The 27,140-nt window shown below is 40.1% G+C and overlaps 1 protein-coding gene across 2 annotated transcripts in view; it reads left to right on the top strand.

Annotated features, from left to right (window-relative positions):
• MALRD1 (MAM and LDL receptor class A domain containing 1) overlaps positions 1-27,140 on the top strand; it is a 234,181-nt gene that overhangs the window by 180,487 nt on the left and 26,554 nt on the right. The gene's annotated exons all lie outside the window — the stretch shown is intronic.

The raw sequence follows: 27,140 nt of genomic DNA, 5'->3' as shown, positions 1-27,140 counted from the left end.
ACATGCGTGTCAGCAGTTGCACGTCAGTTGGACATGCCTAAAATGGTTGCCGCCTGTGTAGGTACCACTGTGGCAGGAAGGTAAACGGCGTTTCCTTGTGCTCTGGCTTCCGTCACGGTGTTCTGTTGCGCCAGAAGCGTTTTCGTATGCTGGCCACATCACCTGGAAAGCTGTCTGTGGACAAATGCTTGCTCCCTTGACCTGAAAGCAAGATGAGTGCTGCAACCCCATAGTCACCTTTGACTGGACTTAACCATCCAGGGGTCCTTTACCTATATATAAGTAAATTATAAGAAAAAAGTTAAACTCTTCATACTCAATAGTTTCTTTTAATCTGGTTTTAATAAATAATTTCCCTGTATTTTAAAATATTTTAAAAGAATGTTTCCCTACAGCTTTTAGGTTATTGGAAAAAAATCAGTTGAGCATTTGTTTAAATTAAATTACCTTTGTTGCTGCTGCTGCAGAGTGATTTCCCCCCAATACTCCATGGGCCATTGGGCCATGCTGGGGAGCATGTTGCCTCACCACTCCTGGAAATGGGAGGGGGGTTCCCAAGGGACATAAGGACCTCAGTCTAACCTACTTCACAGGGCCATTGTGGGTGGGGAAACAAAATTTCCTTTTACACTTTGAGGCCTTTGGAGTTTGGAGGATAGAGGTGGGATGGATGGACTGAGAAAAATAGATACTTTCACAAACGACCCTGCACAGACAAATACCCAGCACAGATTATACACCTCTAGGAATTAAATAATGTGAGAAGCGGTCCTTGCAGAACTATGTACCTGTCACTTTGGTCAATTTGTTAATCCCAGTGAAATCAGTAGGATGTACTTCTAATAATGTCTTCAGTATCAGGGCATTAGACTGTGATACAATAAAATCGCACTCAGTTGTAGATATGTGCCATAACTTTTAACAGGTGGGATGAGACACCCCTGGTATTAAATATCAATGCCATTTATTTTATGGGACACTAAAGTAGGGTGAATACTAAGCAGCAACTACCCGTGAAATACATTTTTAGCAGTCATTCCATATAATCACAATTTTCAAAAATGCACAGAAGGTTCATTGAATGAATGCAAATAATGATTAAACTTTGAGAAGGCAGCAGTCTTCTCTCAGACCTATGACTAACAGAAAAGCAGGCTACATTTCTTGAGTAAATTTTGAGCTTTGAACGTATTTACTCAAATCTGCTTATTTGAGTGGATTTTTAAAGAAAATTTAATTGGTAGTGGAAAAAGTCAATAACGGTTTCTAAAACGTGATCCTTCTCATGAATACTCCTGCCATTAGAGCTTTGAAGTTTTGAACTGGGTTGCTTCATCCTCCTATCGTATTTATTTATGTTCCCATTCCTAGCTCATCCCATTCCTAGGTCTTAGAGGCTGTTTACAAATACGAAATATGTTTCTCAACATCTAGTTTCCTAAGGTAAAGAGTGTAACAATTCATTCAAAATAATCCAACTCCATTTTCTTCCTAAACTCCATCTTTTTCTGAGCCAACAACAATTCAAGGTCATGTTTTTCTGTAACTTTAGAAAAGAGGAAATAGCTTTGTGTTGAATAGTGCCGTAGGAGCGGGACTGTTATTGCTTTGAAGATCTCTCAGATGACCGTTTTCTTCTGGGTGGCATTTTTTCTGGAAGGCCAGTGACCAGATTTAGCCTATCAGTCATCCCAGAGCCAGCACTGTGACCCAGATAGTTACCACCTTCCAGCACAGTTGATAGCTGGGTCATTTCCTCTTTACAAAGAAGTACAAAACTTTTTTTCTGAAATAGTTTCAAAGTCAAGCCCAGCCACTGATGAAAGCGATATGCATCTTTTCTTAAAGGATTTTTGAAGCTGGGAGAGGCGTTCACCCCTGCTCGGAGAGTAACCATAGCAGCACGTTCTAAATATTTCCTTAGGCGCTCTTGCTTGTATTTTATCAGCCCTGTCGGATTATGCGGTATCAGAGCCGGAGATATTTTTAGCATCTGATCCAAATAATTGAATTCTTAATGCAAAAGTAGTGCAAGCCTGTTCGACAAGGAAAGGAAATCATTAGAGAACAGGGAAAGTGAGAGTGATTCGAAAGCCTTGGAAGATGACTGAGCGAGAATTCATCTTGCAGGGCTGAGGTTTGCAAATCCCTTTACAGGACTCTGGGGTAGGCTGCATCAGTACTTGGGATGCTGAAAGCATACTGTGGGTTGTCTGATAAATGCCCAGCATTTTCGCTTGGATTCCCACAATTTTAAGTTGTATCCAATGAGGCAAAAACACAGGCCTGTTTATAAGGCAGGATGCTTCTCCTGAAAGAAGGCAGGTGACTGTAAACAATGGAAAGAACCAGGATGAGGGCCTAAATATACACCTTTGCATCCAAAGTGGTCATTAGATCTTGCAAAAGTTCTTCTCCCATGATGATTTACATCCTCTCTCAATACAATTAAGGTTTGGGTCAATGAGGCTTAGGAAGAAAATAGATCTTCACAGGGCACAGATTGCTCTTAGGAGTATTGGCTTTATTGCAAAGGTTAACCAACGTTCTAGGAAAAATTGTTTTCTTTGAAAGAAAAATTACAGAAGATGTGGAAGAGGCTGTTTTGTGGGAGGATAAGGGTAACTCTCCTTGTAAAGGAGAAGGCTGATTGATTATTCAGTATTATTTCTTCTGTGCAATTACAGGAGATTGTGGAAGTAGGTTTTTAAGAAATACTCGGAATCATGCAATGGTGGCAAAAAAGTCAAAGATATTTTTCATTTTGCATGCAAGGGAGAGAAAAAATCCCAAACAGTTTTTTTTAATGCATTTGGGACTAATATTAAAAATGGCAATCAGACAAGAGATCAGTTGCAGACAATATTAATTTTAAAAAAGTTTTCCTTATGTTTTGACCCAATGTTTGTTTTTCAGCCAGTTTTCTATCAAACATGTGTGCCAATAGGAACACAAGAACTGTTGAATATTATCAAAATAAGCCCATGAACAATGAAATCTTCTGTACTAGCTGGATGGTTCTTGTTGATTTTAATGGCTGCTAATACAGCCATACCAGTATGCTACAGCAGCTCAGCCAGAAAAGGTCAAGTGCAGAACCAACAGGCTGTCCACTGCTGGGTTCAGGGTTGAGCTTACCTTCTCATTGCAAGGTGGCCATGAATGGTGTGGTTTTTTTCCTCTTTCCATTAACTATTTCTCCAGTGCTCTGCCTCCTTCCTCACACTTCCTGAACCAAAAAGCCTCATAGGTCGAGTTACCCCACAACTTATCCCCTAGGCTTTAACTGAAGCATGAGAACCCACTAAGGCTGGCTACCGAGCACCTGAGATCAATGCACTCACTGATTGTGTTTTAGGGGGAATTCTTCCTTTCTTACCCTTAAAAAAAGCACATTTCTGTGTTCATTTCTTTGAATGAACTTTTAAGAAATAACAATGAACAGCTGTTGGGAGCATGGCAGACAATCTCCCCAGCTTCTTGCGCTTACAAGTCCCACTGAAGTGCCCTTGGGTTTGCAAGAAGCATGGGGAGCTAGGAAGGATAGAGACTTACAGAAAAACAGAAAGGTGATTTATAGAATTAAAGAAGGGGTGTTTCCAAGAATCCACAGCCACCTCAAAGTAAGGTAAGCACACCGAAAACTCTGAGTGTGCTATGAGAATTTCAATGAAATTTTCTCTACCCTTTTATAATTTTTGAATACCATTTCTTATTAATTGATGGAGAATATTAAACACACACACACACACAGAGAGAGAGAGAGGAGGAAGAAGAAGAAGAAGAAGAAGAAGAAGAAGAAGAAGAAGAAGAAGAAGAAGAAGAAATGACTCATTTTCATTGATGCAACCTCCATATGAAAGAAAATCTGTGGAGGTCGCACATATGGTGCAGATCAGTGAAATTTGCCCACTGAGTGCTACCTAGGAAAACTTGGGTACACTTTAATCTCATTGTAATCAATGGCTCTCATGCTGTTTAATGTGCTTCAGAACCAACTGGGTTTCATGGGACTTAAGCTTGCTTATCTTATCTTGATTATTCCTAGTGGTTGGAGGTTTGTTGTAGTGATTATATTTGATAGAAAGCATTAAAGGCTTTCTGTGGACTCCAGAGTATTTAGCTTTCTGATATGGCTGTATAATATTCCAAAACGTGATTTCCACCAAATCTATACCTGTACAAATTCTAGAAAATCTCATATTTATTTGTTTTTAAGTGAAGTTTAGGGTTGTTGAGCCCAAACTACTTAGCTGGGTTTTCACATAGAACAAATGCAAGTCTGTGAGTTGAGTAACTTTATGTAAAACAAGCAAATCCCCAAATGTTTGTCTTTTATGCAGTTAATACAAAATACAGTACTACAGTACTAAAGCTTTCCTTGGTGCTCAGTTTGATTGGCTGCAGCTATATCTTTGAGAAAGTCACTTGCTGTTGGGGGGGAAAGAGCAAGGATTTGCACGGAGAGAAAAATGTATTATCATCTGCTCTGTGCTTTAGGGCCCAGTGTCCTGACCTCTGACCAGTCTGTCTGCCCCTATTAGACTCCCTGTTGGTTCAAGAGCTGCAGGCTTCCTTGTGCTCCTCTGATCCTTTTTTTACCATTCTTCCTGCTCAACCAGCATGAGCTCAGATATCTGAGAAATAAACTCTTTATGCCGTTGCTAGGTGGCCAAGGAACTGCCTAACACATGCAAAATCTAGCAAATTAAGTAAAACTTCTTGAACTTTCCCTGCCAGATTATAGTGTTGACAGACTGGTACTGCTCCTTTAATTTTAATTTTTCACACACACCTTTTCTCATTACTAGTTTTTTTAAAATGTTTGCCATTGTGCTAATTGGCTACCAGTCTACATTTCTTCTAGAAAAGTTGTTGCTATCTATTTATTATTCCCACACAGAGTTTTCTTATATATGAATTCATCACTCATTTTGTTCCATGTTTGTTTGTTTGTTATTTATACCCTAGGCTGAGAGAAATGTATACACAGAATAGTCTACAGATCACATTTTGCTGCTAGGGATTTTTGTTACAAATGTAAATATATATTTGCTGTGTAACAGCAGAGAAATTACGCACCGAGTGGCTGATTACTACATTTGTTCACTGATAACTTGTTCTTATTGTCAAACCAAAGCAGCAGTGGAATTCTAACTTTGTTTTTAGTAATTACCCAAACCGAATTGCTGTTAAAATTATTTTGTAATGTTCATCTCCTCCGAGCCCGGGACAGACTGCATAATCTTGGTAAGCATCCATCCTTAGACACCCCTTCAAGATAAAGTTTGAAAAATGTGCCAAATTGCAAAATTCAAACAAGATTCATAGTAAGCAATGTAAATATCATTATGCATACTCAGGATTACAGAAAGTTTCTTGTTGAACATAGTGTTATAATGTGCATTGCTGCTCTAGTTCTCTGCTGGCAGCTTATAATATAGCAAGAGGTGCAAATGTCAGGCAATACTAAAGGGGTGATAATCATCCCTGACAAGAAAAACCATATACTGCAATGGCTGTTGATGATCTTTCCATTAAAAGTATTTAAATGCTGGGTCATTAACCTGACACATTACTGAATTTTTAAAGCACTTTTGAGTGGAAGTCTCTCTAGTTAAAATCTGTTCAGACATTGTGGATATATACAATATAGTATTGCCGTTACTATATTTCTTTCTTAATTATCAACTTTTAAAAATGTGAGTCAGTTTAATACACCTATTTGAAGTTGGAAACTTGGGTGGGCACAGATATTAGTAGGAACCATTGGCGAGTACACAAATCCATGGAGTCCGTCAATGGCTATTAATCATACAGGAATGCAGGAAGCTGCCTTATTTCAAGTCAGATCAGGGCTGGGTCTAGACACATCAAAGAAGTGTTTCAGTTAAACACATTGTAAACTCTGTATGAGAAATCGGGTTGGGAAAAACAGGACTCCACAGCGCCATCTGGTGTCACAGTATTATAATGCATCTACAAAACATATAAAGCGCTTTTTCTTTGCCAATGTAGCTGAGTCCTAGGACTGGTTCATCTAGCTCAGCATTGTCTACCCTGACTTGCAGTAGCTCTCCAAGATTTCAGATGGGTTTCCTCCAGTCCTACCTTGAGATGCTGGAGAATGAATCTGGGCCCTTCTGCATGCAAAGCATGTGTTCTGCTTCCAAGCCACAGCTCTTGCTCCAGTCATGATCAGCAATCTAATGCAATCTAATGGCTAAGTATTATGTCACTGAATGTTACAGAGTACTTCTTACTGTCCTGGTTGTGGTCATTCCTAGTGGTTGGCTGTTATGGGCCACAATTGTGTTCATTCATCATTCAAGAGAGGCAAGCACACTCGCTACCTTATTAGATATTGTACATGACCAAATAGTGGAGATCTTGTGTGGTAAAGCAGACATTAAAGTGTAGTTCCCTGTGTTGTTCCTCCACCCCATTTTTTAAAAGTCTAAAAAAGTCAAAAGAAATCTAATGGGACTTCAAATCTTAATGTAAGTGTGGTGTAGAGGCAGAGGGAGGAGAAGCTACTTAACCCTTTCCCCCTTTGGTGATACCCCTATTTACATCTTGAATCCATGGGCTAACTCTAACCCCTAGACATCAACAGTGTGCTAGCCACACACACCAGTCCAGTCCTTGATGAGCATTAGAGGCCTTTATGTAAGTGCATCGGGCTCCATCCATGGGGACAGAAATCCTGATTGAAAGGAGTCATACATGCACACATATGTACTCATGTTCCCTCTCTTCAGACTGACACCAATTACGCATTGACTGGGAAGGTACAGCTAGCATGTGCATCAGCATCTATAGATCAAGGCTAGTCTCTGCAATCTCAGTAGTCCTTCCACACATTTGTTACCCACTGAGTTTGTTTTGTTGGAATCCCTAAACTGGTTTTCTTCCAGAGGAGAAGCAGCTTGGAACATGATTTTGAGTAGAAAAGTGGCCTGAGGACAAGAAGATAGGAATTTTCCCTGCTTATCATTCCTCCATTTAAATTTGCAGCTTCCTGAGGCTGGTTTTTTTTTTTTTAAATAATATTTTATTGAGATTTTTAAATACCAATGCAAAATTAGTAAACAATGTAACATATTTCATAACATAGTTTCATAACTTATTTGGACTCCCTCACGTCTCCCACTCCCACTTACATCATTATAAATTTTTGCCAGCAATTTATCAACTTGTTTGCGTTCTTATGTCCCGCTCGTTTAAATATAATTAATAATTCTCCAAAAAAATTATATTTTCCTCAATCTCACTTATCATCCTAATTCCAACTATTTTAGTGGTGCTCAATTGTTTATGATCTAGCATCCTTATTAACATTCAACCAAATTACAATATTTTTGTAGGTAAATCTTGAATTTCTTCCAATCTTCTTCAACCCTCTCCTCTCCCAGGTCTCGGATTCTGCCGGTCATCTCAGCCAGTTCCATATAGTCTATCAGTTGCATCTGCCATTCTTCCAGTGTGGGTAGATCTTGGGTTTTCCAATATTTAGCGATGAGTATCCTTGCTGCCATTGTTGCATACAAGAAAAAAGTTCTGTCCTTCTTTATCACCCTCTGGCCGACAATACCCAGAAGAAAGGCCTCTGGTTTCTTAAGGAAGGTATACTTAAATACCTTTTTCAACTCATTATATATCATTTCCCAGAAAGCCTTCACTTTAGGGCACGTCCACCAGAGGTGAAAGAATGTTCCTTCATTTTCTTTACATTTCCAACATTTATTATCAGACAGGTGGTATATTTTGGCAAGTTTAACTGGGGTCATGTACCATCTATATATCATTTTCATTACATTTTCCTTCAAAGCGTTACAAGCAGTGAAGTTCAACCCAGTGGTCCACAACCTTTCCCAGTCATCAAACATGATATTATACCCAATATCCTGTGCCCACTTTATCATAGCCGATTTAACCGTTTCGTCTTGTGTGTTCCATTTTAACAGCAAGTTATACATTCTTGAAAGTACCTTAGTCTTAGGTTCTAACAGTTCTGTTTCCAATTTCGATTTCTCCACCTGGAACCCTAACTTTTTGTCATTTTTAAAAACTTCTTTAATCTGAGCGTAGTGTAACCAGTCTCGCACTTTATCCTTTAATTTCTCCAAACTCTGCAATTTCCAATTGTCTCCATCTTTTTCTAGTATTTCCCAATATTTTGACCATTTGGCCTCCATATTGGGTCTTTTTTGGGCCTTAGCTTCCAGAGGTGAAAGCCACCTTGGAGTTTTGTTTTCCAATAAGTCTTTATATTTTGTCCAGACATTAAACACTGCTTTTCTGACAATATGGTTCTTAGAGGCCTTATTGATCTTAACCTTGTCATACCATAAGTATGCATGCCAACCAAAAGCGTTATTGAAACCTTCCAATTCCAATACGTCAGTGTCTTCGAGAAGTAGCCAATCTTTTAGCCAGCAGAAAGCTGCGGCTTCATAATACAACTTTAGGTCTGGCAGGGCAAAGCCCCCTCTTTCTTTCACATCCGTTAATATCTTAAACTTAATTCTGGGCTTTTTGCCCTGCCAGACAAACTTAGAGATGTCTCTCTGCCACTTCCGGAAGCACTCCGTCTTGTCCACAATCTGCAGTGTTTGGAACAAAAACAACATTTTTGGCAATACATTCATCTTGATAGCAGCAATTCGGCCTAACAAGGAAAGTTTCAATTTTGTCCAACTATCTAAGTCTCTCTTAATTTCTGACCAATATTTTTCATAGTTATCCTTAAATAGACTCAGATTTTTTGCTGTTATGTTTACCCCTAGGTACTTTACTTTTTTAACCACTTTTAATTCTGTCTCTCTCTGAAACCGTTCTGACTCTGTATCTGTCAAATTTTTTCCCAACACCTTAGTTTTCTGTTTGTTTAATTTAAAACCCGCCACCCGACCAAAGTCTTGAATCAATTGTAATACTCTTTTCGTACTAAATTCTGGCTCCTGCAGGGTCAAAACTAGGTCATCTGCAAAAGCTTTAAGTTTATATTGTTTCGCTCCGACCTGAATTCCTTCCACCAACCGGTCCTCTCTAATCATATTCAAGAGCACCTCCAGGACCGAAATAAAAAGCAAAGGGGAAATGGGGCAGCCTTGTCGTGTTCCTTTTTCAATTTTAAACTCTTCTGTAACCACATTGTTTACTATCAATTTGGCCTTTTGTTCTGAATATATTGCGTCTATCCCATTCTCAAAACCCCGTCCCACTCCCATTTCTTTTAAATTTCCCTTCATAAATTTCCAGGAAATATTATCAAAGGCCTTCTCCGCATCTATAAAAATTAATACTGCTTTTGTATTTATATCTGTTTGCAGAAGTTCCAAAATGTCAATAATGTTCCTTGTATTGGCGAACAAATGTCTACCTGGGAGAAAGCCTGCCTGGTCCTTGTGGATTACTCCATTTAGAACTTTTTTGAGTCTACTTGCCAAAATGTCTGCAAATATTTTGTAATCCACATTTAAAAGAGAGATGGGACGATAGTTCTTAAGTTGTGTCTTTTCAGCTTCCGATTTTGGTATCAATGTGATAAAGGCTTCCTTCCATGATTCCGGCGCCCTCTTCCCCTCCATAATTTCATTGCTAACCTCCATCAATGGTTGTATCAAGTAGTCTTTTAATGTCTTATAATACTTGGAGGTCAACCCATCTGGCCCTGGAGATTTGCCCAGTTGCATGTTCTGAATGGCTTGTTCAATCTCTTGTCGTGTTATTTTACAGTTCAGGATCAATTATTTTCTTGTGACAATTTTGGTAGTCCATTTTTTTCCAAAAATTGTTTAATCTCAACCTCATCTTGCGGCCCTTGAGTGTATAATTTTTTGAAGTATCTCTGGAAGCACTTTCTAATGTCTGCCGGGTTCTGAATGTTTCTTCCTTCAATCTCTAGATTTGTAACTGTATTTAGTTTTTGTCTCCTCTTCAACTGCCAAGCTAGCAGTTTTCCACATTTATTCGCCGATTCAAAAGTTTTTTGTTTCATTAATTTAACCTTCCACTCTATTTCCTGATTTATCAATTAAGAATATTGAGCTTGATAAAGTTTAATTTCTCTCAGAATCGGCTGTGACTTCGGGTTTGATCTTAACTTCTTCTCTAATTCTTTGATTTTCTCCAAGATCTTATCTTTTCTCTCATTTTGTATCTTTTTCTTTACAGCATTCTGTTGTATCAAGAACCCCCTCATCACAGCCTTACTTGCATCCCAGATAATTCTTTTTTCCACCGTAGTGTTCATGTTTATCTTGAAGTAATCCTTCAAGGCTTTTTGGGCCTTCTTAATAATCTCCTGATCTCTAAACAAGTTGTCATTCATCTTCCATCTAAAGGAACCAGTTGGTAATAGTGTCATATCCATCTTTACTGCGTTATGGTCGGAGCAGGTCTTTGGGCAGATTTCCACCTTTCTGGCCTTGGGTGCCAGACCTCTAGATATCCATATTTGGTCGATTCTTGTCCAGGTCAGCTGGGCTTCAGAGAAAAATGTTCCCTCTCTTCCCAAGGGGTTCTTTGTTCTCCAGACGTCAATCAGATCCATATTGTCTGTCATTTCAAAAAAAGTCTTTGGTAGTCTGCCGTCTTTTGTAACGTTTTGGCTTTGTGACTTATCCATGTTAGTTGATACGACCCCATTCATATCTCCCATCATAATGATGTTGTTGTAGTCCAGATAATCCAACATAGTCTCATGCAACTTCTTATAAAATTCCGATTTCCCCTCATTGGGTGCATAAATTCCTAATATCAAAAGCTTCTCTCCTTGATGCTGTATCTCAATTGCCAAAATTCTTCCATGTTCATCTTTAAATAAAAATTTAGGTGACAGGCTCTCTTTTGCATATATCACCACACCTCTCTTCTTTACTCTGTCTGAAGATATAAATTCCTGGCCAAGTCTTTTATTTATTAACACTTTTCTATGGAGCCTAGTCACGTGTGTTTCTTGTAAACAAATAATGTCCAATTGTTCTTTTTTTAAATATATGAAATATTTTCCTCCTTTTTTCCGGGATGTTACAGCCATTTATATTCCAACTCAAAAGTTGCAGAGACATCCTGAATAAATCTGGTTAATTTCCTGGGGGTGGTATCTTATTCACTGGATCTTCCGGTTCCGAAGGTGCAGGTACCGCCGGTGCTCCAGGCCCAGGAGGTAATTCAATTCCTTTTTGAAGGTCCTCTCCGTGTGCAATCAGAAATTTGTCTCTATCTTCCAATGTTCTGATTTTGACCTTCTTCCCTCTGAAGGTAGAGGATAATCCTTGAGGAAATTCCCACCTGAAGATAATTGAGTTGCTCCTCAACAGTCTGACCAATTCCAAGTAGGCAGATCTAAGATCCAACAGTTGTTTAGGAATGTCTTTATAAATTTCAATTCTTTTGTCCAAAATGTTCAGTGACTTTTCGTAGTGTAGGCCCAAAATCTTATCCCTTTCCTCCTTTGATCTCAATGTTATCAAACAATCTCTGGGCTTCTCTTTCTTTGCCAGTCTTCCAAGCCTGAAAGCTGATACAATTTTAAAGTCCTTTTCCTCTAAATTCCAAAACTGGAAAATTCTTTGGTCAAAAACTCAGCTAAGTTGCCTTCTTCCGCTTCTGGTATCGACCTTATCCTTAGGTTACTCTCCCTATTCCGCAGTTCTATCATAGAGAGATAGGTCTGGTGTTCACCTACTTGTTTGCAGAGTGGTCTTACCTCTTGTTCTAAATTTCCAAGTCTTTGGCTAGTATCCTCAGCCAATTTCCGATTTTCTACTGTGGCCTCCGTCAGTTCTCCAATTGCTTGTACGTTCTGTGATACTTGACCAGTTAATCTATTTAGGCATTCTGTGTTTTGGTCAATTTTAGCTGTTTGTTCGTCAGCTTTCTTATCCAAAGATTCCACTCTCTTATCCAAAGATTCCAATTTTTCATAAATTTTCTCTAATATAGAAGCAGTTGCTCCTGAGGCCATATCTTCCAATTGTAATTGCTCAATTTCTCCCTCCCCTGCTTGTGGCAGAGAAGCAGCTTCTTCCTCTGAAGGCAGAGTAGGTACAGATGATCTACGTGTCTGTGAGGCTGAGGTTAAAGTTGTTAAAGTTGTTTGTCTGGTTTTTGGTCCCTTTTTTCTTGCGCCACTCATTCCAGAGTTATCTAAAAGTCAAGGTCAAGCTGAGTTGTTCCCATGAGAAAGCAACAGCCCAGATGTTAACAATCAAACAGGAGGCCGGGAAAAGGAAAGTAAAATGATGTCACTGTTATAAATCCCAAATCCTCTAGGGGGAGCTTAAAATGTCTTTAGGAAAGAGATCAGTTCTGGTAAAATTACTAGAGTCAAATTTAAAATCCAGGAACCTTCAATAACAAGTTTTAAGCAGAGTTAATATTGGCAGTCACAATTATTTCAGACAGTGCATGCTGGTATTCCAAATGTTACTTCAAAGTAGCAAGTCCAAACTCCCTCAGATTGTTGCAATTTTTAATTCAAAGTGTCCAAATCTGCAAACTGACAGCTCATTTGCTCAGGCAGCTCCAACACCTGGGTTTCTTACTCAAATTATATTTCCAATAGAAGAAAGGTATCACAATGCAGATAAAGAGCATAAATCAAATGCTTAAAGTCCTTGTTTGCTTACAGGAAAATTCAATGGGTGCTCAGATAAATTAAGTTAAAAATTTCTTTCTTTGCCTCCACTCCTCCAGCTCTTTGCTTTGAAGTTCAGTGACAGCGGAAGACGGACTTCCTGTTTTTACGTCGCTCCGCTTTCAGCCAAATTCAGTAGTTTTTAGTCTCAGATTTTATAAAGTCCTTCTTTACTCATGGGTTGTTGCTTTTCTGAATCAGAAGTTTTCAGGAAGAGAGGTCAGCGCTCACCGGCAGCAGCAGCGCGGCTTCACTCCGCGGATCGCGAAACGACTCACAGCGCCGCTACCCCCTCCACGTTCCGGAGCCCCTTACGGGGTTCCTTCAGCGCTTTGGGGGTCGCTTCTGGCGCCCAACGAGTCTCGAGACCACAGGCTCTTGCTGCCTGTGGGTTTCCAAAGTGGGTCTCCGCTTCGCCGTAGCAGACGACCCAATTCCGCGGAGCTTCCTCCTCACTAGTGGAAGAGGACTGCCATTGCCGTTCGCGCCGCCTCCGGAAGTCCTGAGGCTGGTTTTTTGAGTGTGGGTGGCTGGCAGGCTTGTGCATCATTTGGCCCTTTATGAAAAAGGTATCTTCCTATGCCCATAGGCCATAAGACCAGTATAAGAAATACATTTGTGACATTGTTTCAGGAATCATGCAATCCAGAACCACTGGCATTTTGGCTTTAACATTAGTGGTTTGTGAACTGTGCACAACATAGTACAAATTCTTTATGTCTCACCAATGGTCATGGAATGTAAATAACTGACATTGCAGCTTGCCTAAATGTAATCCATATTGTACTAACACGCTCCACACAGTTAATGCTTTTAGAATGTATCTTCCATTTCTCTTCAGATTGTTCAGTTGGCAAGAAGGGGAAGTGGTTGTTTAAAAAAACACCTCTCACTGGTCTAAGCTCTGTCTGTCTCTCTCTCACACCCCCACCCCCAACAAAATACAACCATACAAGGAAAGGGTAGAGTAAAGGTTGTTGGATTAAGAACTGCCCTATTCCATCTACATTTACTTTGGGGGCTGCTGACTAGGAAATGTCACAAGAAAATACAATATATGCTTAAGTTTTGTGTGTTTAGTTAAGCCATAGTTTTAAGAGCTGGGGAGCTGCTTGCTTTTGCCCAAAAAAACCCACCTAAAAGTAAGCACATCTGCTCTAACTTTAAATGGGGGTGCAAGTTATGCTTTCCTAATCACAAGATATATGACATACCTGTGGTCTCCATGGATTAGTTCCTGGTTCCTAAGCGCTTCAATTCCAGTGAAGTCACTGCCTACAATGCATTGTCTGGGCAAGCCAAGCTTTTGGCAGCCGACTCCTGAAAGAAGGCTGAAGCCCAAACCATAAGAGCCATGTCATCAAACAGTTCAACTTCCTTTTTGCTGTGTGGGTGACCAGAGAAACAGCAATGGGGCTTTTTTGATTGAAACCTCCTGGCTAGCAGCTTAGTTGCAGCAGGCGCATTTACAAAAAGGCACACTAGCAAATAGAAGCAGGAGCTGATGCAGTTTTTTGTGTGCTTTCCATCACCCCACATAGTTGAGCAAAAATGTTCAAAAGGGAAAGCCCTTTTTTGCAGTAGACCACACTGCTTGATACATTTGCATCTTCTTCCTCCTCTGTGAGTGGTAGTTGTAAGAAGAGCCCTGCTGGATCATATACCAGTATTCTGTTCTCGTAGTGGCCAACCAGGTGCCTAAGTCCACAAATGAGATATGAGCATGAGAGCACTCTCCCACTCATGATTCTTAGCAACAGGTGTTCAGAGCAGCCTGTCTCTGATGCTGGAGAGAGTTCCCAGACAGCTAGGGATGAGGGAGAAATGTGGTGTTGTTTGTATTTACGGTAAACGAGGATCTGCCTAATTGACACTTCTCAAACTAATATGAACTAAACACAATAATCCATTGAAATTTGCACTTCTCCAAATATTGTGATACAGTTCTCCAACCAAGCAATGTATCCAAAAATGCATGTATTAGTAGAAAGTTTGCATAAAAATGCACATCTTGGCAATACTAGCACACCAAAATGCATTTTATTAGGGGATATTATGTGCCACAAAACCCTCTCTTACAGTTCCCATGGGCAGCGGTGGTTGTGGCATGGCCATGGCCAATGGCAGGGGATGAATCCTTTGCTGTTGCTAATAATCATGAGTGGGAGAGTGCTCTCGTGCTCATATCTCATTTGTGGACTTAGGCACCTGGTTGGCCACTGCAAGATGGATGACATGTCTCCTCCACCGACTATGTGGGGTGATGGAAAGCACACAAACTTCAAAGTGGTCATTTTTAAATTTAAAAGGCCAAATCATGGGCAAGCTTAGGGGTGGGTCATTCCAGGTGGGCCTGAGTGAAACCTTACCCTGCCTGGCTTCAAACTGGTCTACCACCTGCCTTTTTAAACCAGCTGTACCAAAGAAATGCTTATTGGTTAAAACTGTGCGTGCACACAAACACACACACACACACAGAGAGAGAGAGAAAGAAAGAGAGAGAAAATGACAATAAAATGATGAAGAATTTTCATGAGGATTTTTTCATTTAAAAGATTCACAAATTGCTGCAGAAATTGCTGGAGAACTGAATTTAAGAGAAATTAGAAATTGGGGAGAACCAAAATTGCCAGGTTTATCCATCCCTACAGTTAACATAACTCATAGTGATTGAAGGAAGCTTGCATTGTTCTTTAGTTTTTTTCCCTGTACTACTTTTCCTAAATGGGATTTATCTGGCTGTTACTGATTGTAAACCCTTCTGAATGTATTTGGCGATATATTTGAAATGTGTTATTAGGCTTGCATACCTGAAGTTTCAAACCACTCACTCATTTTATGCCCAGAGGGAGCTATTGGAAAGCTCTGGACTTTAATCAGCAGAGCTCTCTCTGTTCTTTTGACTCAAAGTTCTCCTTTAAATGTAAAGCAGTACATGATGTAAAGAACCTGTGCTGCTTGTTGTATTAGCTCTAGGTAACAGAAATGAAGGAAAAGCAAAACAATCTGGCCTGACTGCCAATTAGACCACTGTTCCTTTGGTTCTGTTGTCCTGGGCTAAATCTTTCCCATGTGGAAGTCCTGGGCCACATAGGATGATTAAGTCTAGTCAAAGGTGACTATTGGGTGCAGCACTCATCTCGCTTCAAGCTGAGGGAGCCAGCATTTGTCCACAGACAGCTTTCTGGGTCATGTGGCCAGTATGACTAAACTGCTTCTGGCACAATGGAACACCGTGACAAAAGCCAGAGCACACAGAAACACTGTTTACATTCGCGCCAGAGCGGTACCTATTTATCTACTTTCACTGGCATGCTTTTGAACTGCTAGGTTGGCAGGAGCTGGGACAGAACAACAGGAGCTCACCCCGTTGCGCGGATTCGAACTGCCAACCTTCTGATTGGCAAGCCCAAGAGGCTCAGCAGTTTAGACCACAGCACCACCCATATCCCTATGCTAAACAAAGGAAATGTATCGCTCCCAAAAGAGTATAAATGGACACTGAGGACAAATGTAGAAAGGGGGCTGAGGGGCTGCCTCATGATTCTTACAGAATTCTGAGGCCAGTTAAGCCTGGCTTCTTGACAAAGGCAGGTGGTACTTTGGACCAAAGCTGAGAGAAGTTCCATCTTTGATGTAAATCTAGGTAGTTGATGAGAAATTTAGCTAACAACTGTTTCCACATCCATGGATATACATTTCCACCATAAAAGAAGTGGCCCATTCCATCCAGTTGGGTTATTGTTGTTGTTGATGATGATGATGATGATGATGATGTTTTTAAGGAATAAACTATGGACCAAACTACAGACCAAATGGCAACGCCTTGTGGATCTAATTAGGCCTACACATCACAGGTTCCCCACCACTGCTCTAGATGATGCTTCCAGTATACCTTAAACATTAGTTTAAAACAAACATAAATCAGTTGTGCTTTTGCCTCTTTATTCATTTCTTGAAACTTTGCTATGTAGAAATTGAAAAAAGCTGCAGTTTGTGCACGTAAGGCAGGATGTAGAAGGAGCTCTACTTATTGAGAGTTCTACATCTTGTTCAGGGGCTTAAGTATATCTTGTTTTATGAGATATTGGATTTCATTTTGTACAGTCGGGCAGTAAATTGTCTAAAGAGTGGTTACAAGTGATAAAAGCAAGGTGGATAGTTTGTTGGAATAGTGATAATAATGTACTGTTTGTTGGGGGAATTAAATATAGCATTAGAATAAGGAAGCCTTATAACCCTCACCCTACTTGTTCATATTCTCATAGTATAGGGTTATATTATGATGGGTTCTCTGGGTACAGAATAGTAGCTATGCTTTATTCCTCCCCCCCCCCCCCCACAAACTTCAAAACCCATTCAAACTATTTTTGCTATTTTGGCTTGAAAGGTTCCATTATGGAAGAAATCCATATGTCAAGAACAGTGATCTTCAGCAGGCCAAGAGATGGGATCTATCTGAAAGCCCAACCAGCAGCATAGAACCCATATTCAGAATCTCATACATAAGGGGATGTTGCCCAGCAATAAACTGGTGGAGACTGTCCTTCCAACAAAACAAAATGGTGGTGGTAGCAACACTTCTGAGTCCCAACCAACCCATTGACAATCACTGGCCTAGAAGTGTCAAGGGCACAAAATTTGTTTCAAGCAGAGAGAACACAGCAAACCATTTTTATGGAAGGCATATTGTCAAAGTAGGAAGAGCCTCATTTAAAGAGATATGGATGAAGCTGTAAAACAGAAACTTTATTTACCATAAAGATGTAATAGCTATGGCAATTAAAGAACCATTTCAAATCCTTGGTATACCTGAAACTCTTGCTTTTAATGACTGACATCTCCATTCTTCTATACTTTGAAAGAAAAATGAAACCAGATGCTAGGCAAAGCCTACTTAAATACATGAGAAGCTCAAGTGGTCATTTGTGATAGGAATATTTCTAAAGCTGTCAAGGAAATAGGTGGTTTAAGAACTGTTTGTAGCAGCAGCTTCATTGATTCCTCAAAGATGGCATACTATTGTTACTTGCAGGTAATATCCAGTCAAAAGCTTTGCTATACCACTTTAATGATAAGGGCTTACCCCCAAAGAATCCCGGGAACTGTAATTTGCTAAAGGTTCTGGAAAGTGATAGGTGACCCTTAGCAAATTGCAGTTTTGAGTATTTGTTTAGAGGAGCTATGACTGTTAAAATTGTGTGGGCGTGATTTAAATGTGTGATGTGGGTGTGAAGCAAGTTTTTTTTGGTTCAGCCCTAATTTCAGTTTCATTGAAGTCCAGGTTTGACAAAAAGTAGAGTGAGTTTCCCTTATTCTAGTCAAATGTTTAAAGAGAGCAGTTCAAACATTGTATAAATAATCCTGTTATTTAATATTCAGACCAATTTTTCCTGTAGAAAGGTGGGGGGAGATCAGTTCAAACATCATGTATAGATAACTAGTAATTTCATATTCAGGCCAGAATAAACTGATTTATTTCAGGTATTTGAAACTAACTCCCCCCCCCCCCCGTCTCTATATATATCACAGCTTACTGTTCTTTCTGTAATTGAACTTTCATCTGCCTTACCTAATATCAGGTGAGCAAAATAATGACTCCCTACCCCCAACATGGCTATTTCTTACCCATCCTAGATTGAAAAATGCAGAAATAGAAGCATTCCCCCCCCCAGCTACAATTAGATTTTCAGTCTGCATACTCACTCAAAAGAGGTGAAATGCGTTAATTCTACTGGATGTGGTGTACGTGTAATATACATATGCAGCACAGCAACATTGCCCTCTTCTGCTTGAAACTGGACCTGCTCCACTGGCTTTCATCATTTCCCTTCCTGTTGATGGCCAGCGACTCAAGTGTTGTTGGCCTTGGCCTTAAACAGTTTCAGCTTATACCCCAAACTTTGTTTTCCCCTTTGTAAGACTTGGTTGGTGTGAGTTATGATAGATATGAGTGTTCTAAACACCAGTTTATAAAAGCAAACAGATATATCTATCTTTAAATAATTATACTTCCACACAAAAATGGCCTTAACAAATAGCCAACAACTGACAATATATTTGTCCTGGTAGGACTTGGCTGAAGCTCTTTTCCCCCTAATCCTCTTTGCTTCTCATTGTAGAGTTTTACTCCACTACGGCTGCTCTGGTATTTACAAAATGTTGTGGTTTCTTAGGTCAAAAGCTAGAGTATTTCTATCTCTAGTCAGCTTGTCACTCAAAGAAGTGCAAATCCAATCATGTAACACCGTTCAACACTAGGTGGTTGGGTCACTTGCATTCATGGAGTTATGTTGCATATAATTTATTTTAGTGGTGGTGCATTTGGTTAGGAGTGCTTCGAAAAGCAAGCTCATCAGTTCCAGTGCTTATTGTTGTTAGCCGCCCTGAGCCCGGCTTCGGCTGGGGAGGGCGGGATATAAATAAAAAATTTTATTATTATTATTGTTGTTGTTGTTGTTGTTGTTGTTATTAACAGAATTGAGACAAACAGGTGCAGCTCATAGATTATTGCAAGCAAAGTTAGCAAGGCCTTACTTATCCCAGTCTTGCAGTTTCCCCACCTAAAGGGACAAGTAACTCATCTTGGGGAAAGAGGAGGCAGAGGCGGCCAGCAGTTCAGAGGTTCTGGCCAATTGTCTGCCCTCACCAGGCTTTATGTATGTAGGTTCAACCCATTTTACTGCTTTCCTGCTACCCAAGGGAAAGGGGATGTTAAATTACTGGTTTCCTTTCATTATAGTGAAACAGCACTGTTTTCTTATAATAGAAAGAAGTAAGGAAAAGGTTTGGAAAGAAACCCAATCATTTATCATAATGCTACACAATACACACTTGGTTGGTTGGGGAGTAAACCCCATTGGATTAAGTAGGATTTGCAAGTAAACATGGATGGGATCATGCGGCACAGGATTTGTTTTTATATAGAGGAGGAAACTAGAAAAGGTGTCTTTCCTTCTTTGCATCGTTTTGTAAAATGTGGTTTCTAAAAGAAGAAGCATCTCATAATTATGAGGGGAACATCCAGCGTTCCCCCTTTATCTATTTGGTCCAATGTAAAAAAATAAATAAAACAAATCAGCCTCAGACATTATTGTTTGATGTTGTCTTCTGTGGGAGTAGATGAATTTACGTTTGCTTGGGAATGACAAAATGATTTATTCTCTCCAATATGTACTGCAATCCACCTGGCAGAAGTAATGTCCTATTCTGGCAAACTCCAATTGAAACAGGCCATTTCAGCTGATAAGAATACTACACTGAGATTTTGGGGGTGGGGGCGGATAAGAGAAAGAAGCGCAGAATTATATCACAGAATTGTTTTTAGGACATGTGTGACATAATGCATACAATGAAATACCACCATTGTTTGAACCTATAAAATAACAGACTGATTAATGTTATCGGGGCCTTGCAGATTCATTCATGGGGAAGATATCCAGAAGGTAAACAACAGTGGGAAGCTGATACTTTGCATCCTTTGACTGGGATGAATGGTCATGTTCTGCTTTCTAGCACACTAGAGTGCAGATGTGACAAAAGTCTCTGAATATTGCAATATCCTATCTGCTGTATGATTATTTAGCAGGTAATAGAGCCATGACTGTTCGGAAGGCAACTTTATTAGGGCAACTCCTGCTTATAGCTCAACTGATTTCAATTAATTTGAACATCAGGGGTGCAGGACTGGGGGAGAGAAGCAGATTACAAAAATAAACAATGGTTTCCAGAGTGGTAACTGTGTTGGTCTCTTGCAACAAAAACGACAGCCTGTCTTGTGGCACCTTTAACTAACACCTTTATTATGACAAAAACTTCCATTGATTAGAATTCACTTCATCAGATGCATGAAGTATTATATTTCATTACAGACATATATTCAGAGAGGCTTTTGCAGAGCACTGGGCTTTGAGGGGCAGGGAGAGAACTGTAAACAGCATAAATAATTGTGACATCTTATAACTGAAATCACTAATAAGAACTAGGGTTTAGGAACAGGATCTGCTGAAGAAAAAAACCTGTGTTATTATATTATGCAGGTAAAATCAGTGAACTCAGGCTTTGCTGATCAGGGTCTAGTAGGCAGATGGGTGGCTAAGTTTGTTTGTATTTTTCCCAAATGAACTCAAAAGCCGCCTTCCATTTGCTTACTAACTTAATGTTTTCAGATATACATAACATGAATTTGTGTGTGTTCGTGCTATTGATATTAATTTTTGTATCTTTATTTTAGATGTTATGATTTATGTGGAAATTGTTTCAATTCCGTTCAATTTTTTTGATGTTTTACTGTTCATGGGTACTTTTGTTGTGTTTGTAATTATGTAGGTTTTTTCATGTTGTATGTTGCCTTGAGCAGGGTTTTAACAGTGCAAAGACTGCATACAAGTAAAATTATGTATGCATGTATGTATGTATGTATGTATCTACAGTAGTCTGTTAAAAATATATATATTGTTTTTGGAATAGTTAAAGCATGTATACAAAAACATACCCTCCAACCTTTCTCCGATGAAAATAGGGATATCCCATTCCATAATGATAATTTTACTATTTATACCCCACACATCTTACTGAGTTGCCCCAGCCACTCTGTGCAGCTTTGAACATATATAAAACCTAATAAAACATTAAACTTTTTTAAAAAAACTTCCCTATACAGGATTGCCTTCAGACAGCGCAGGGGCTGGATAACTCCATACCCTCTAACATTTCTCCAATGAAAAAGGGACATCCTAAGGAAAAGTGGGACATTCTTGGATCAAATCAGAAACTGGGACAGCTTCTCTAAATCAGGGATGTCCCTGGAAATTAAGCAGACATTATATAAGATAGCAACCTAAGTGCATCTAGAAAGTTCCTGACTATGATGATAACAGGCTAGACTGAGGCAATTATCGATTTCTAATACAGATTCAAACGTTCATGCTTATTCTTCAAACTAAGCAGTCCCTCTAGACTTTTAAGAAGCAGTCTTGAACAGTCAAATGATTGTTTGAAAGCCCTTCCAGTGTTAATTAAAGGACTTGCTTGATTTAAATGTAATCACTGGTGTTAATTTTTAAAGTTCCTTCAAAAAGGCATTCCCTTTAAAGGGGTGCTTTATTAACCCTGGTTATTGCAGACGCGTGCACATCTTTATTCCATTTGTGTTTCTGCTTCTTAAACAAAAGCTGCAATTTTAAAGAACTTACTCAAACTTTAGGAACCTAAGAATACATGACACTTTGAGGGGGGATCAGGAGTTTGCCAACTTACGTGGTCAAGAAAATAATTCATGGAAACAATCCTATGGCCAAGATTGAAATGAACAGCTTGAAATTCAAGTTTCAAAAATTATTTGACAAGGCATGGTGCTTTCTCACTTCTATACTTTAAATCCAAGCAGCATTTTATTTGTGCCCTACCACGTTTTGGGTGGGTGGCCAGCATGCACAATATTTAAAATGATACGTAAGTAAAATAATATTCAAATGCAAAATTGTTTAAACTTCTCTGGCACAGCAGGTCCTTCCATCATAGATAAATTTCAGGGAGGTACAAAAGATGCATACACAGAGTATAGGGACTGTGCACCAAGGGCTGGTGCCAGCGAGCAGCCAGTTTGGGCCCTAGCCAAGGCCCGGGAGCTCTCAAGAGCACCCTGCCCTAGACTCATCCCTACCGCCCCACAACCTACTAGCTACCCTCCTCCTGGACTGGACAGTTTGGGCTGCACATGAACTTGTGTGGTGTAGGCTCCCTTGAACAGGAAGGATTCATCTTACATTCACAGCTACTGCCCAGCATGAACTTAGTTAACATGCATTCTATGTCTGCTAGTTTTATGCTAAGCAGCCACTGTACATATGAACAAAATCACTCTAATTCTAGCAATCATACTCCACACACCTTCCTGCCAAATGCAGTGTGCAGAAGGAAGCCAACAGAGATCATAAAACAGTAGAGTTGGAAGGTATCCCAAGGGTCATTTAGTCCAACCCCCTGCAATGCGGGATTTTCAATTAAAGCCAATAAAGCGAGATGAGCATTGCAACCCCAGAGTCGGTCACGACTGGACCTAATGGTCAGGGGTCCCTTTACCTTTACCTGTATCATGTATCCTGTCAGCCTCCTCTTTACCAGGCTAAACATACGCTACTCCCTCAACCGTTTCTCCTAAGGCTTGGTTTCCAGACCCTTCATCATTTTAGTTGCCCTGCTCTGCACACGTTCCAGCCTGTCTATTCCATCTTAAATTGTGGTGTCCAGAACTGGACCATAGAATTCCAGGTGTGGTCTGCCCAAAATACCTAAAATCCAGTAAAGGGACAAGGTAGTGAAGGCAGCAGTAGCTTTTACATCCCTTTTTCTTCTTCTCTCTGTTGAGCTGAAAATAATCCAATGGGATCTTTTCTTCTCCTTCCCCCTTCCCTTCCCCCACTGTAGCTTCTTGAGAAGTAAAAGGAATTATTTTTCTCATCAAGCCAGTCACCAACACTCAGCCAGCCTACATTACATACCTGTTGTGAAAGTATAGGAGACACAAAATGGCTGCAAAAGAAAATTTGCTGCTTGTATCCTAGGCGTAAAATTTTGGTTCCTTTAACCAGAGTGGTGTGTCTTGACACTATAAATAGCCATATTTTTCTCCCCTCACCCCTCAGATGAGTGCCGATCCAAGGTTTCAACCAATCTTAATCTGGCCTGATTATTGTGTGTTTTAGATACATAAATCCCCCTTGTGTTCAACTGAGCTTACTCCCTTGGCCTGTAGTCACTGGGGGTGGGTCATTGTGGACTGCTTTCATTTTTAAATGATTTAAAAAAAAAACACACACACACACACACACACACATGTTTTTACTATTTTAGCTTTTCAAGTAAAATGGTATTGAAAAACATACAGTCAGAAAAGTGCATGGAGTGGGGTCCATAACTCTTTAGGACCCCAGGGATTAATGATTGCTTGGTGAAGAAGAAGAAATGAAGCCTGCTCCCACTTTCCAACATTCTGCCAAATTGCACCATTATAAATCCAGCCCTGTGGGTAGAGTCCAAACAGGATGAGTCAACCGTTCTTCCTACAGTGTGACTGTGCCTCCCAAGCAGATTGGAGAAAACATTTTGGCAGTTGGATATAAGGATACGTACGATAATGGAGGAACCCTGTTGGCTGGCTTATCTCTCATCTGCCATATGTTGTCAGGAAAAGGATGCTCCTTGTCGGGATATAGAAATATTTTGTGTATAGAAATGGTTATCTTTGGGCTTCAGATTGCAAATGGATGGCGTTTTTATGATAAAGCACAGTTACAAAAATGTGCTGCCGCTAGTTAGTCATGAAGCAATTAGTCCAGGCAAATTAATTGCTTGTATTTAATGTGGAAATTTTAGAGCTTTGTGGCCTGGGGGATTTCCTTGGTAACTTCTGACAATTGCCTGTCTTCAAAATAAATTGGACTCTGGCAAGGAGGCTTATTAAGGAACCTTTCCTTTCCTTGCTAGTGTAGAATGAACAAATTCCACAGAGGGTACATATTTGATCACTTCCCTGGAAGGTCTTTATTCCACAATATTATTTGTGTACCATCAGGCTGCTACTCAAGACACTGAGCCCAATAGCAGTAACTTGGGTGAAAGAAAACAACTCATTTTCCTTCCTGATTTTAAAGAGTTGTTCAATGCAGCCCAAGTGTGGCAAGAGAAGAGCAATAGTTGTTGTTGACCAAACTGCTGAGGGCTGCATGTACCATCCATTGCTTGAGTACTGTTTCTGCATACAAATGCTCCCAAGGAGAGTAGCTGTCTTAGTCTGTGGCATCAAAAAGATAAAAAGCACTGTGATAAGAGAGGCTAACCTTGTAAGATAGGTCATCGTTGTTATCCCCAAATTGCAGATGTGCAAATGAGGCTTAGAGAGAGTGACTTGCATGATGCTAACTTAGTGAGTTCATGGCAAGTGTAGGTTTCAAACTGGGGCCCGTTGTATTGAGGCGTAAGAATTCATAGGTAAAATCTTGTGTTGCAAGCTTGGGATTGGGCTGGATCACCTTCAGGATGTTTTCCAAATAATGTGCTTCTATGATTGTAAGAGTGGGAGATTTAGACAAGAGATAGACTGCTGAAGTGGTCAAGTTGGTTGGACAAGTGTGGCCAGACACTATTTATTGGGGAATTATTAGTTGCCATGGGAACTATTTGTTATATCTTCCTGAATTACTAGGAAGTAGACAGAGATTGCTTTGGAAGAGACATGCCTTTCCTCCTTACCCCACCCCCACCCAAGGACCTGCAAGAAGGGGCAAGCTAGGTTTGAATGTTAGAAGAACCAAATGGAAAATATGGCATTTTTTGAGGCAGAACAAAGCTGGGTTTCTTGGGGATCTGTAATCTCCTTGCAACTGACTTGTCACCCTAGAGTTTTGATGTGGGAGTGGTGGATTTGGCAACCTTTTGGAGCCTTTAAGATTCCCCTCCACCTATGCTCAACCTATTTATTTGTTGTAAAGAAACCAAAAATCTCCAGTTACCTCCTTCCAAAGAAAACCAAACCTGAGAAGGTACCCTTGGAACTTCCTACAACTCAAAGAATTCAGGTGAGCACAGAGAGGGGGAAGAAATATTATTCCATTCACATTTAAAAGTGAACTTACTTAATTCACCCTTCCCAAAACAAGAGGTGGACCCAAACACAGCCATCCTTTCAAATTCACGCCTCTCTGAATTTTGCAGTGCAGTTGTTTTGCAGCCAGTCATGGGTATATTAGAAGAAATTGACACTAAAATGCTGACAAATTTTTGTGAAGACTGTCAGGACTTGGAAGATAATGAGAGGCTGGTGTGTGTGTGTGTGTGTGTGTGTGTGTGTGTGTGTGTAGGATCAAATGCAGCATTTTGAAACAAAGAGGGACGGAGAGAGAGCTGAGAATTAGCTGGTGGCTGAGTGCCTCTTAGGGGTGCAAGCTGCCTTTCTATGGAGATCTGATGAGAAGCTGTATATTTACTGCTTGCTTCCACTGACACACTACCTGTAAATAGGCCAAATACAGCAATGGAGTCCTAAGTCTCCAGTGAGCTCTCCTCCAAGTGAAGTGGAACATGTGTAGTGCTGCCTCTGAAATTTTTCACCGCTTGCAAAGTATGGAGTGTATAACAATATTATTTGTATTTGGCTTAACTGGGCCCTCATGCCTATCATCTAAAAGCACAGACAATGGTGTCATGCAGCCCTGAATATTGTGCAACAGCTCATATATCAAGTTGCTGCTTTGTTATTTTGCAAATCCAAGGCTGACAATTGCAGGTTTGCTGCCTATTTGAAATGGTTATCTAGAAGAGTAATCATATGGCTAAAAAAACCCCACAGATCTGTATTTTCTCATTTTCTCATTGTTGTTTTCCCCTCTACATCTTCCCCCCCTCTCTCTTGCCTCTCTCGCTCTGATTCTTTCCCTGATTTCATCACTGTTCCACCCAATCTCCTGAGATCTAATTTCATTGCGTCCCTTGCCAGTTTCCAGCTTTCCAGAACTGCAGCTTTTTGTCTTATGCTTGCTTCATCTTTAATCTGTGCATCGACATTTTTTCCACATTCAAAGAAACTCACTCTTTCCTTTAAGACTAGATACATAATAGTGGAATTGTCTTCCATTTATTTATTTTTAAAGATCTGTTGTCCTCTTACCACTTGGTCATCATGAACCTTATTTCTGAAGACCTTAATACCCAGGCGACATCATTTGGCAGTTTTTCTGATACGCAAACCCCAGGCTACTGTACAAAAGGCTATGAGGTTGATATCAGTGCTTTGAATTATGCCTGGAAACAAATAGGAAGCCCATGAAATTCTTTCCATATTGGAAAGATATATTCCATGATGCTAGAACCAGACAGGAAAGTTTGCTCCACATTCTACACTAACCAAAGTTTCTGAGTAGTCTTCAAAGGCAGCTCCACATGCAAAATATTGCAGTAGTCCGAACTGGATGTTAGTAGGGCATGGACTACTGTGACCAAGTTGTTTCTGTCCAAAGGGGGGCATAACTGAAGCACCAGTTTCAGTTAGTAAAAGGCTTTCCTGTGTCACATGCATACTCCTTAGACATCCAAGATAAGGGCCAGGTCTAAAAGCACCCTCGAGCTAAGAACTTTGGGGCATGCATCTTCATCTTACCTAGCTTTAAAAAGGCAGTGGAATTAGAGAAAAGTGAGCATTACAACCAGAAATGCCCTAAATAAGAGACTTTGGGGCTTGCAATATGGTGGTTGATTACTTTTCAGTCAAGACTGAAAAGCATCTATAGGACTAGAGCCTCTTTACTAATACTGTGGTACCTCGAGTTACAAACACCTCAGGTTACAAACGCTTCAGGTTACAAACTCCGCTAACCTGGAAGAGTTACCTTGAATTGAGAACTTTGCCCCAGGATGAGAACGGAAATCGTGCCCCGGCGGCGCAGCAGCAGCAAGAGGCCCCATTACCAAAAGCACACCTCTAGTTAAGAACAGTTTC

The sequence above is a fragment of the Podarcis cretensis genome (genome assembly GCF_951804945.1).
Source record: "Podarcis cretensis genome assembly, chromosome: 12".
In the NCBI taxonomy this organism is placed as follows: Eukaryota; Metazoa; Chordata; class Lepidosauria; order Squamata; family Lacertidae; genus Podarcis; species Podarcis cretensis.
The sequence above is the reverse complement of the archived record's forward strand: the minus strand, read 5'-3'. Positions and strand labels throughout refer to the sequence as shown.